This window comes from Sapajus apella, unplaced genomic scaffold (genome assembly GCF_009761245.1).
Source record: "Sapajus apella isolate SASKATOON/1434 unplaced genomic scaffold, GSC_monkey_1.0 scaffold4, whole genome shotgun sequence".
Taxonomy (NCBI): domain Eukaryota; kingdom Metazoa; phylum Chordata; class Mammalia; order Primates; family Cebidae; genus Sapajus; species Sapajus apella.
In genome coordinates, this window is record NW_022436944.1 from 27,164,607 (window position 1) to 27,176,714 (window position 12,108).

The window sequence follows — 12,108 nt, forward strand, 5'->3', positions numbered from 1 at the left end:
TTCTTTTCTGTCTTTTTGGTCCTTCTCCTGCTCTTTTATTCTGTGTTCTAGAATGATTCTACATGGGGGTAGTAAGCCAGGTAGTCAGCATTCTTGTGGGAGCTGAGCAAAGGAAAGGTGCTGGACTCTCCCCAGTCAATTGTGGGCTTTGACTTGACCCCTGTGTTTCAACACCATCCCCCAAAGCCCCTCTGTCCCTGGTTAATATTCTCAGCTCAAGGCCTCACTGATAGAGTTTCTTTGGAGTCATCTCCCACGACAAACCAAAGAAAAGAAAGTCTCACATTTACCTGCTCCTTGTACAGACTTGCATTTTGTCTGCCTGCCTGAGTCTGACCCTTACCTCCCCAGTCCTGGGATTTTGGCCCTGGGTGTGAAGCAGTTAAGTTCTCACTGCACCCCAGCTTCAGATAATGCATTCCAGCTGTCTCCTTCACTGGCATCCCACCTTCTCAAAAGCATGGATATATTGCCCACTGTCATCTTTGCTCCTATTCTCTTTGTGTTTGAAGATTTACACAATTTTTATTTCTTTTTTATGCCATTTTATTGATATATCAGGAGAGAATAGAAATAAATACATGTGTGCAAATCACCCTGTTTAAGTCTCTATTTTTATTTCTTCTTTTGTTTAAAAAAATGAGATTTTACATTGTCTCATACCAAACAGCTGTGATTGGTATTTAACAATTTTAAATGCCATCTTTTTTCTTAACAGTTCTAGCACATTTTCAAGAGCCTTAAAAAAAATTTCTGTTGTGGAAATTTCAAGAACAGATACATTCAACTCCTTCCCATCCCCAAAGCCCCACCTCCCCTGTCAAACCAGAAACCTAGATAATCCACTTAGGATCCAATCAACAAGGATTTGATGGGCATCAACTGAATTATTACCACGTCATTAAACTGGACACACAGACCGCTGCAAGATCTACCTGTGGGGGTGAAAGTGAGGCTCTGAACTCCGCCGTGCTCACTTCTCTAACTGGACAATGCAGGGAGGAAGTGGGCCATCAGTCCTCAGAAAGATTTTGAAAAAGTGAAATGAGATGATAAATCTGAAAGCTCTTGGAAAATAAAAGGGCTATATAAATGCACAGTGTCATTACCAGACCTAGGGCAGCTCTGACAAATCCAGCCCTAACTCATTGTAACCTTATTGGGCAAGTACATGACAATAATCTATTGTGGAGATAGAAATATCCTTTGGATATGACAAATGCTTGGAGGCGTCTATGAAGAAACGTAGCATTCATTAAGGAAATTAAAGCCCAGGACATCCAAGGTTGACTCAGGAAGAGATCTTTCCCATCCCTCTCTTCCTCTGCCATGGGGATCACAGAGGACATGTATGAAGATAGCGCCATTTCAAAATAGAGGGAGTCTGGGTCCCTGAGTCACCAGCAGAGGCCCTTGCTGACCCACATCAGACTTTATTTAAGTGAAAACAAAACCCTTGTTGAGCTAAGCCACTGGGATTTAAGACTCGTTTTGTTACCACAATATAGCCTAGCCTGCCCTAACTAAGAAGAGCTGCTGCCCACACACCAGTGTCTGGGTGAGGTGTATGCTGATGAGGGAAGGAGAGGACCACTTGGATGCTAAGGCCCTTCCTTGATGCCTGCAGGTGGAGCTGAAACCAGAAGGATCTCTGTCTTAGTCTCTTTGTGTTTCTATAAAGGAATATTGAAGACTAGGTGATTTATGTATTTTAAAAAAGAGATTCATCTGGCTCATGGTTCTGCAGACTGTACAAGAAACATGGCACTAGTTTCTGCTCCCGGCCAGGGACTCTAGCTACTTCCACTCATGTCAGAAGGGGAAGGGGACCAGGTGTGTCACATGGCAAGAGAGGAAATGAGAGAGCGGGGAGGAGTTGCCAGGCTCTTTTCAACAATCAGCTCTTGTGGGAACTAATATAGTTAGCACTCATGCATTACCAAGAGGAGAATAGCACCAGGCTGGTCATGAGGATTCTGCCCCCAAAAACCAAACACCCCCTACCAAGCTCTACGTCCAACTTTGGAGATCAAACTTCAGCATAAGATTTGGAGGGGACAAACATTCAAACTATATCAGGCCCCCTGGATTCAGCTTCACTAAAACTTCTGGAGTAAATAAACAAGAAGTGGCAAGATTGGAAGCAATTCACCTCACAGGACATACTTCTTCAGGGGGCTGCCACCAGGTGCCATCATCTGTTTCCTAGTCTCTCCCCTGTGACACATCCCCCAACGTCATCTCTCAGGCCTACTATGGAACTGACCCTCATGGGGGCACATTTCTGCCTCCATTTCTTGGGGCAAGGGGAACCAACATTAGCCACAGCCTCCCTGACCAAAGAGACCTTACCCCTCCCCAGAAGTGTGAGGTCCCCCTTTCATATCGTTCCTCCTTTCAAGTCTTTTTTGGAAGAATGCACAGTCACTCAGTCTTCAGGTTCTGCCACAGGGACGGGTGCAGAAAGGGTGCCCTTGTCTTACCAACCTTCCTAATTAATGTTGAAACACAAATGACCCTCAGCCCTGACTAAAGTCATAGCTTTGAAAACCGGAAGTCCCTTGGACATCACATATTTCAATAGATCTTAATCTTTTTTGAGTCACATAATGCTGTGAGGATCCAACAAAATCAGAAAAACACAAACACACTTGTAACAAAACATTAAATGTGATTTTTTTCTAGTAGCACCAGGATTCAGCTAACCCCAGCATTGGGAGATATGAGTCACCATGTATCTCATATTCTATGGTGAGCCCAAAGCAGTTACAGCCAGACACTCCCACCCCACCCCAAGGCTTGGGTGAAATGGCAGAACCAGGCCTGCCGTCTCCAGCCATGGGCCACACTGTCATTTACCAGTCTGTTTCACCAGGGTGAAGAGGACTGTCGGAAGAAGGGATGCTGGCAGAGAAGAGGATCACACTCCCCTGCCAGAATCAGGCACAGGAGGCTCCAACAGATGAAGTCACGGGGATTAAGGGAGCCTGCTAGAGGAGAGTGCTGGCATCACACACCCATAGGTGGCTTAGCAAACTTAGGCTCACAGGCCTGCTAATGTGGATGCTGGTTGGAGTGAAGGCTTGTAATGTACTCTGGGGAAAGTTTGATATGTGTTCCTTGAAGTTTGGGGTATATATCTGGACAGAGGCTGAGGCCTGCTTCTCTCCTAGAAATTTCTGAAGGTAGGAGACTGGCAGCAGCCCACACCAGCAGTGTCATGAGGAACATGGTGTAGACAGCGCCCACCAGCATCACCATCATGTATGACTCACACCTAGTGCAAGAAAGGACCCTCCTCCATCTCATGGCCCCCACAAAAAGGGTTATAAATGTGGACTATGGGACAGAATGAAGAAAGTCTTGGCTGTCTCTTTATGGATAAGTCCTCAGTTAAGGGAAAATTAAACACTCCCCCCCAAGGCCCATGTTCACCATTGATGTGGGGATTGCCACATCAGCCACCAGCCAGAGTCAAGACTGCCCCAAACCTCATGGAGGCCAGCACCCCCTGCCTCGTTTCCATCAACCAGTTCTCAGGTGTGAGGAAAGACTTCTGCTGTCCCTTTTCCTTTTCCTTGCCATCAACCCTGAAGGTCCTAGACCAAATGGAATAAAGGGGAGAAAGTGTCTGAAAGGCATATCCCAGACCTCCAACTCCATGGTGCCAGACAAGAAAACAAATACCTACCTCCCTTCTGCAAGATCCTAGAGTCACGGGTAAAATCTTCACTGGAGGAGGAGAGGAGAGGAGATCCAAACTGAGCCTCAGATTGAAACTTTGAACTGGACCTAATTTCTAATAACTGAAAGTGACAGAAAAGTCATGGATTCTGCCCCAGATGTTGCTAAGGATTGAAAAGAGTCAACGTACATAGTTAAAGGCAATGATTAGAGAAAATGAAATCACCTCATGCTTATATCTCCACTGAGGTAGGACTATTCAATAAATCACATATGCACCCAAAATTCAGCATCTAATTTCAATGTGTTTGTGAACCACCAAAGAGTTTTTAAATAATTACTTTCTTTTCATTCAACCCATTCATTTAATTTAGCATAACCAGAGTAGAGGTGGTTTACCCAAAGACACATAGCCAGTAGCAGAACTTAGAGCAACACTCACCCATTGACTTCTGCAGCGTCAGTGGAGGCACCTGTGCCGATCATTGTCCTTAATCATCCCACTGGGCCGCAAGGGTAGTGCTTCAAATCCAAACCACTGAACAGCTTCTTCTGTCTCCAGATAGTTGTGGCATTCTGAAGACAAGCCTGCATTAAAAAGAAGACTATCTCTTAGCTGGTGCTTTGCATACATCTGAGACTTTGAGACCAAGAATACAGGGCAGGAAGACCAGCTGCAGGATGCGCTGTTTTGCTTAGAACCCTGTGATTTTGGAACACACACATGCATTTTTATACATCACTTAAATAAAGGCCAAAACAAACCAAAAATACAAAGATTGCTGGATGGTCTGCCACTTTGGACAATTCACCTAGACTTATTCCCTCTAGAATTACTGACTTTTGGATTTTAAGAGTTAATGGCCCCAAGGCCTAATTAAGGGAAGAAATGAAAGAAAATCTGAGTAATGAACAGACATCTCATGCCCACATATAAGAAAAGATGTGTGCTTCCACGTTTACCTTAAATACCACTGAATTGTTTTATCTTTTAAAATGATAAGCCAACCTTTCTTTCCTGTTAGAAATTGTGCAAACATCGCACATCTTCAGCATGCCTTGCTAACCACAGATTCTATTATATGTTTAATAATTGACTATTCAATAGAGCATTGATGCATTTTTGTCTGGAACTAATTCACCTTTGTCAGTGCCTCAGCACGAATGTTCACTGAATCACAGATAGGATGATAGAAGCACTTTGAGTGCTGGCTGCCCGACACAAATCCACATCCTGGGATTATTCACGTCAGGCCTGGTGTTCAGAAATGTTCCAGCATGCTAAAACCACCTGAAAAATGTGATTTATGAAAGTCAGAGAGTGTGAGACTATACCTTTTCCCTTTTAATGAAAACTAACAAATCACAGTCTGCAGGACGCTTAAACCAGCAAAGAAAATATAGGCTACAAAATTAACAAAAATGAACGCCCTTATGGCCTATTAAGGCCTTGAAGTTACCCAGCTGGAAGTCAGGCTGAAGTGTGTTGACGGGGGAAGCAGGTATTAGCAAATGCATATGTCTTGACTTCTCTGTAGTAAAAGGAAAATCCCTATTCCCTCCTGAAGAGTTTCTGCCTTGCCTTTATGGGTTTAGATTTATGGATTTGAGCAGCACTGCAAACAGCACAAATGGCGCATAATTTTGTGATGAACTGGGCACACCATCCTGCAGGGTGCTCTCATGGGAAGGATGAGCTCTGTGCCTGAGCTCAGATGCTGAACAGGGTTGGCATGACATGAGCACCACAGACCTTAAAGGGAGTGGGGAAGAACTTATTCCAAAGCTGTTCTTATCCATTGCAATTATCTTGGCTATTTTTATACCAGAAACGGAAGACTTGGTGTGGACCTTGGCAGGGAATCCCAAGTACTGGCTGGAGAAGAAGGGCCCTCCAGCAGAAAGCCTGGTTGCTTGGGTCTCTGCCCAGCCATGAAATAGTAGTATTCTAAAATGGGGGAAAATGGAGTAATGAGGTCACAGGAGAAATATCTACTTTGGTCTTTTACCGAAGCTGGGTCTTATGATTTGACAGCCAGTATATTGCTTCATAAAGCGTTCCACGCACTTCAGAATTCCAACTACAAAGTTAGGTGTCTGGATCACCTTCGTGTTACACCTTGAGTTAGCCAATGGGATTTCCACTGCTTGGGGACGTGAGATCTATTATTTTGATTTAGTGGATGTCCTAAAGCAATGAATGAGTTAATTCATGTATTCCATTAAAGGAATCTACTCTTCTGCTAGATACAAGAGAGAAAAATAAATTCCTGACTTTCTCTGCCATCATGATTGCTTTAACTGGTTTCATTTGGTCGACTTGAATGCAGACATGCAAATTAGCATATGCCCAAGGGCCAGGCGCTGAGGATTGCCTGTGCTTTCTGAGGCAGCCAGAATGTGCTATTCAAGCTGCAGTTATAATAGAATCTGCACCTGAGTCAAGACTGGAGCGGCTGGCCTGCTGATCAATTCTATTTTTCTCTAATCAGCCAAGTTGTTAAAATACCCTTAAAACCATTGCCTGAGCCTCAAGACCTGTTGAATGAACAGGAGCCAGCTGCTGTTTTTAACTTTATTATCCTTCAGAATAGTCAAGCTGGAGAATTAACATCCAATAGTTTTAGCTATAATAACTTAAACTTATATAGCAGGGACTAAAATATAGACTTTGTTCTAAGTATGTCTACGTATTAACTTATTTAATCACAATTATATTATATAAGGTAGTTATCTCAAAATTACAAATACGGAAGCTGAGGCACAGAGAGGTTAAGTACCTCGCTCAAAGTCACACAGCCAGTAGTAGAGCTGGACTTGGAACACAGCCTATCTGGTGCCATAGTCTGTATACTAAATCACCATGCTACTTTCTTGCACAGAAATAGAAATGCAACATGCTGTTGAGTCATTAATAATGTAAAAGGTTTTGATCTTTTTGGTCATGAATTCCTTCATTCAGTCTCTGGTGTGTGTACACAGCATTGTGATAAACCTTAAAGGAATAATGAAATGTAAAGATGGAGCACAGTCTTTCCTTCCACAATCCAAATAGAAAGATAAGGAGCATGCAATGGTGAAGATCAAGGGCTTGGGACAGAGGAATTGTCAACTGTGCCTCTTGGCAGCTGTGTCAACTTGGCAGCTTAACTTGTTTCTCAGGGCCTCAGTTTGCCCATGTGTAAAATGGAGACAAACGTTAAGCACTGGCCTGAGGCATTCCACTTCCGTGCAGGAAGGTTGTGGTCACATAAGCCTATACTGAATGACCATCGCTGGAAAGTGCTTGAGGTGGGATGATGGAGGGCCAAGGTCTGGGGCAGCAAACGTGTTCTGGTATAGCTGGTCAGCTGGGGATACTGTGCTAACGTTAAGTTTTTAAAGAAACTGTCATAGGGCCACCAAGTATAGCCTCACAGAGGGCAAGGGGCACCAAACACATGGACTGTGATGTGAATAGCACCCCCTGGAGTTGAGCAATGTGGTGACCCTAGGGTGGGAGAGAAAAGCATGCCTGGAAATGCTGAGGAAGGAAGATGTACAGAAAGGAGAAAGAGGGGCAGCTACTGAAGGAATTTTTTAAAGGAGTTATTTAGAAAAGTTCAATAAACATGATGTAACTTCCCCTTCTATCTCTTTTATTTTGAAGACATGGTCTTCCTCTGTCACCCAGGCTGGAGTGAGCGGCACAATCACAGCTCACCAGAGCCAGTCTCCTGAGCTCAAGCAATCCTCCCACCTCAGCCTCCTAGTAGCTGGGAACACAGGCCCTTGCACTACGCCTGGCTAATTTTTTAAAAATGTTGTAGAGACAAGGTCTTGCCATGTTGCCCAGACTGGTCTCAAACTTCTGGGCTCAAGCAATCTTCCCACCGCTGCTTCCCACAGCGCTGGGACTACAGGAGTGAACCCCCACACCCAGCCAGCCACATCTATCAGTGCTTCTTAGAGTTGAATTTACAAGATATTGATTGGGAGGGCAAAAACGACAAATTGCCGAATTTGGGCTTTCAGCAAGAACAGAGACATCCAAACTCTCCTCTGGCGTTTTCCATGGAGTTTTCTTCTAGATTACACACAGACTAGTGTAATTATAACCTGGAAACTCCTGCTACAGAAAGTAAGGAGGAAACCAGGAGACTTTAGGACAGGCTTCCTGGAAGAGGTGGATAATTGGCTAGATACATGAGAATAAAGATGGCTTTCAAAACGTTGGGAGCCATAGCTGTCCTATTGTGACCTCTGAGGGCCCTGGGATACCCCACTCCATGACCTGCCTGTCCCAGGCCTCAATGGCATGACAAGATAGCATCATGCTACTTAGAGTGTAAGAAGGTGCCCCTCTGAAGAGACAGAGCATGCCCCAACACATCTGGCCAAGCCTACCAACCATTTACTCTGGATTCGGATGGAAATAGGACATTTAGAGGGCAATAGGCAGACTGATTTCTAGCATAATCTCCCTAGATCCTATGTTTTAGAGAGTCTACAGTATCAAGTGAAGATGACTGAAGAGAAACAGAAAATGGGAGTGGAGCAGACAGCTCATGCATTCATTCAACAAACACCTACTGAGCTCTGCGCCAGATTCTGCCAGATGCTGGAATATACCCTGTTGTCCCCTTCAAAGCTCTTTTGTTCTAGCAAGAGAATATAAATAAAACCCAAGGTTCATAGACAATCACCCTTAAACATTTCCATTTTCCTTAAGGCAAGGGCACACACACCACATTGGCTGATGATAGTGACTGCCTTCAGCCTGCACAAACACACAGAGCTCCCCTTAAACCTCACACAGCAACAGAGAGGTTAGAACTCAGAGACCACTGGGATACCATGGGTTCTGTGGCTGCAGTTACAGTCTGAACTTCAAAGGGTTTGGCAATAGATAATTCTACCAGAGAGGAAAGGTTTACCAGCTAGTCGTGAGCCTGCCTGGTGTCCCATCCCACAGCTCTCCAGTCCCCACTTGGGAGAATTGGGTACTAGTTGCTGAGTGCCCAAATGAGTCAGACACTTGTCTTGGAGATTTGGGGGTATAGGAAGATTATGGTAGAAACCAGCCTGCCTATTGCCCTTTAAATGTCCTATTTCCATCTGTACACAGAGAAAATGGTTGGTAGGATTGGCCAGATGTGTTGGGGGTGTGTTCTGTCTCTTCAGAGGGACCCTTTCTTATACTCTAGGTAGCACGATGGTGTAATTAAACATGAGGTGGGTGTTAGAATGACCATTTGTCATAGATAAGGAAACCAAGTCTCTCCACATGAGAAACTTGCTCACAATTACCCAGCTGCTAAATGGAACGATTTGGATTTGAGGCCACCAGGCACCTGATGGGCCTGTCTGACTCCTTCTTCTCCTACAGGCTGGCTAGAAGCCTGCCCTCCAGCCTCATTTTTCCCATGCTTGCTCTCCTTCTGTACTGCCACCCCACCTCCACTCATGCCAAAGACTTGCATCCCCCATGTATCACTGGGCCATTTCTGAGGCTCTCCTAAGACCTACCCGCTAACATTCCTAAAAGCTCATCTGAGGTGCCATTTCTTCTAGAACACTTTCCTGGACACCCCACCACCATCCCCAAGGCTGAACTCCCATGAGCTCCCGTAGTGCCTGTGTTTCCCTTTATCTTGGCTAATCAGTGAGTGTCATTGTCCTTTACTTCTCTGTGCCCCTTGAGACTAAGCCAGGTGAGATTCATTCTCTAGCTCAGAGCCTAAACCAGGACCTAGCTCAACAGGGACTAGGAAAGAAAAGAGGAATGAAAAGAGGAAAGAAAGAGAGGAAGTTAGGGAGGGAGAGGAGGAAGAAAGAACGTTGGGAGACCTGAGCCCCAAGGATCATCATGCACTCCCCTTCCTATCCTAGCTAGTCTGACTTCCCCCCCACCACCACGTGACCCTCAGATCTGACAAAGACAGTGATCAGGACACAGATTCCCAGGCTGGGGCAGTAAATTGACACTGCAGTCAATTTTTAGTCTTCCCAAAGGGCACGATTTGCTGGCTGGTGATCTGCAGTGAATTTTTAATCACAGATCAGCTACTCCCCATCCCCTTGTCCCTGACAGGTCTTGGTGCTGTGTGCTGAGGGAACACAGACTCTGTTTGACTAAGGTCTGCAGTGGAACTAAACAGCAAGGGAGGATTGCTGATTAAGCCTCTGCTTTGGCCGCTGAAGCCTCATGCAAACATTTTCATACGGTAACTGTCCCCTCGGTGCTGGGGACAGTTCAGAGTTGGAAGCATTAAGAGGTGGAGGGATAATTTGCTCACACTGGGTTACAGGGGCCTCATGGCCACTACTACCAGGAGAGGCATGGAAGCTTGTGATACAAAATTTGGTTGGGGGCCAATGTGGATCTAAGACTTCCCAAGTTATAAAGACTTTTCTGTTTGTGACCTTAATAAATCCTGACAGCAGACACATAGGAGGTGATACCATAAAAGCGTTTTTGTTCGCATATTTTCTTAGTGAATGCTTACAACATGCCAAGTACTCTACACATTTGCTTTACAAACGCAATCTCTTTTATGCCCATAGCATTTAGGAGATAGTTTCCCTTATTTTACAGATGGTATGTTTACAAAATGTGTGATGAAAGTTCTGGAGCATAGATTCGGGTTTACCTGCTAACAAAGGCCATGCATTTGACCCGGTTGACAAGCAATGTGCCCATTTCACAGATGAAAAATTAGTACATGGTAAATTCAAGGCAGAATTTGAGCAAAGGTGCAGAGAAATGAGTGTAGGCTCTGAAATCAGATAGAATGGAATGTAAGTCTTGGCTCAGCCGCTTAGAAGATACACAACCTTGGGCAACTTGCTGAGCCTCTGTTTCCTTAAGTGTAAAACAGGGATAACAGCACCTGTCTTTCAAGATTGTTTGCTGCAAAACCCCACAACATTCTGTCTTGAGAAAATACAAAGATTCTCACCTTGACCAGCTGCTGGATTTCTGGAGCCATCAGTCTTTAGAACCCAATGAGCCATTGTCAGTTCAGGTTTCCCTATGTTAATTGTTCATTCATTTAAAGGTCACAGGGTAAAGGAAATTACTGCTGCTAAGCCCTTACCACATTTCAGACACTGCACTAGGTGCCTTCACATGCTCAATGCTGGCCTACAAAGTTGGGATTTTTAAGCATTTTACAAGCGAGGAAGCTGAGGCACAGAGAGGTGAGGTGATGGGTTCAGGTCTGGTCTAGGGCAGAGCCCAGGTTGTTTGGCCCAAAATTCTTTGCTGCCCAACCCGCCTGATTTTTCATAGCAGTCAGTTGCCTCCCAGAAAACAGCCTGTCCTTATTCGAGGCACCTGCTCTTTCATCAGGAGACAAGGCCAAGCAAGTCTCACCTGCACAAGTTTGGCTAAATTGTAGGCAGCAGGGCTCTACGAGGTAAAGAACTTAATTATTTGGCCTTTTATTTTTTACCTTTCACCAAAATAAAATGCATTCATCATGTAGGTAAGAGTTTTTTCCATCTGTTTGCAAATATTATTTAGACTTCTTTGTACTGAAGGGAATGTACTTAGGAGTAAAAAAGAAAGGAAAAAGAAAGAAAAAGAAAGGAGGAAATTACAGTGAATAATAGACCTAGGGGATAAAATTACAGAAATACTGCAAGCTCTGCATTAGCTGAAAAATTGTAGCCATTTCATTGTGAAAGTAAAGCTATTTTCTTTTATTTTAAAGTGGATCCTTCACCTTCCAAAGGGCTAATTATGGTACCGCGTACATGTTGTGCTCATAAGCTCCAGTTTCGTCTTTTCATTAACCACAATGGCAAATAACTGAATTGTGCCTGCTCTCTGGAAGTATCTTCCTCATGGCTCCCGTAACAGACGGGAGGGACACAGCAATGACGTGTCGCATGACTCAGTTCATGTTTTCCATAATTGAGCCCACCAAAGACCTTGTCAGAGGCCCCTCCTTCACTTCAGCCCAGAGAAATTTATAAAACAATGCAGGTGGGCGGCAGGAACTGGGAGGTCTGGGGGTGGGGAGGCAGAGGGAGGGCAACTCAATGGCTGTTAAAAGATAAAAGCCCTAAAATGATGTTTGTGGAGAGTTTAATGACATGACAGAATGTTTGAAATATAATACTTAGAAGAAAAAGCAAGATATACAATGTGTGGACAGTATGATTTCAACAGTGTAAAATATACATGTACACACATATATTATGGTATTTTATATTACACATAGTGTCAATTAACAGATGTCTTTAATATCCTAATATAATAACCCAACCCCACACCTCACAGGAAGGCGGAAATCCAAAGCATCCTCCTTGATATTTCTAGGATACCCTGAGAAAAGGAGATTCCATTTTTCCAGGGGCAGCCTCTCACCTCTTATTCCAACCCCTCCTCTTGGCTCAGCTGTCAATCCCCTTGAGAGATCTCAGCCCCTACCTTTC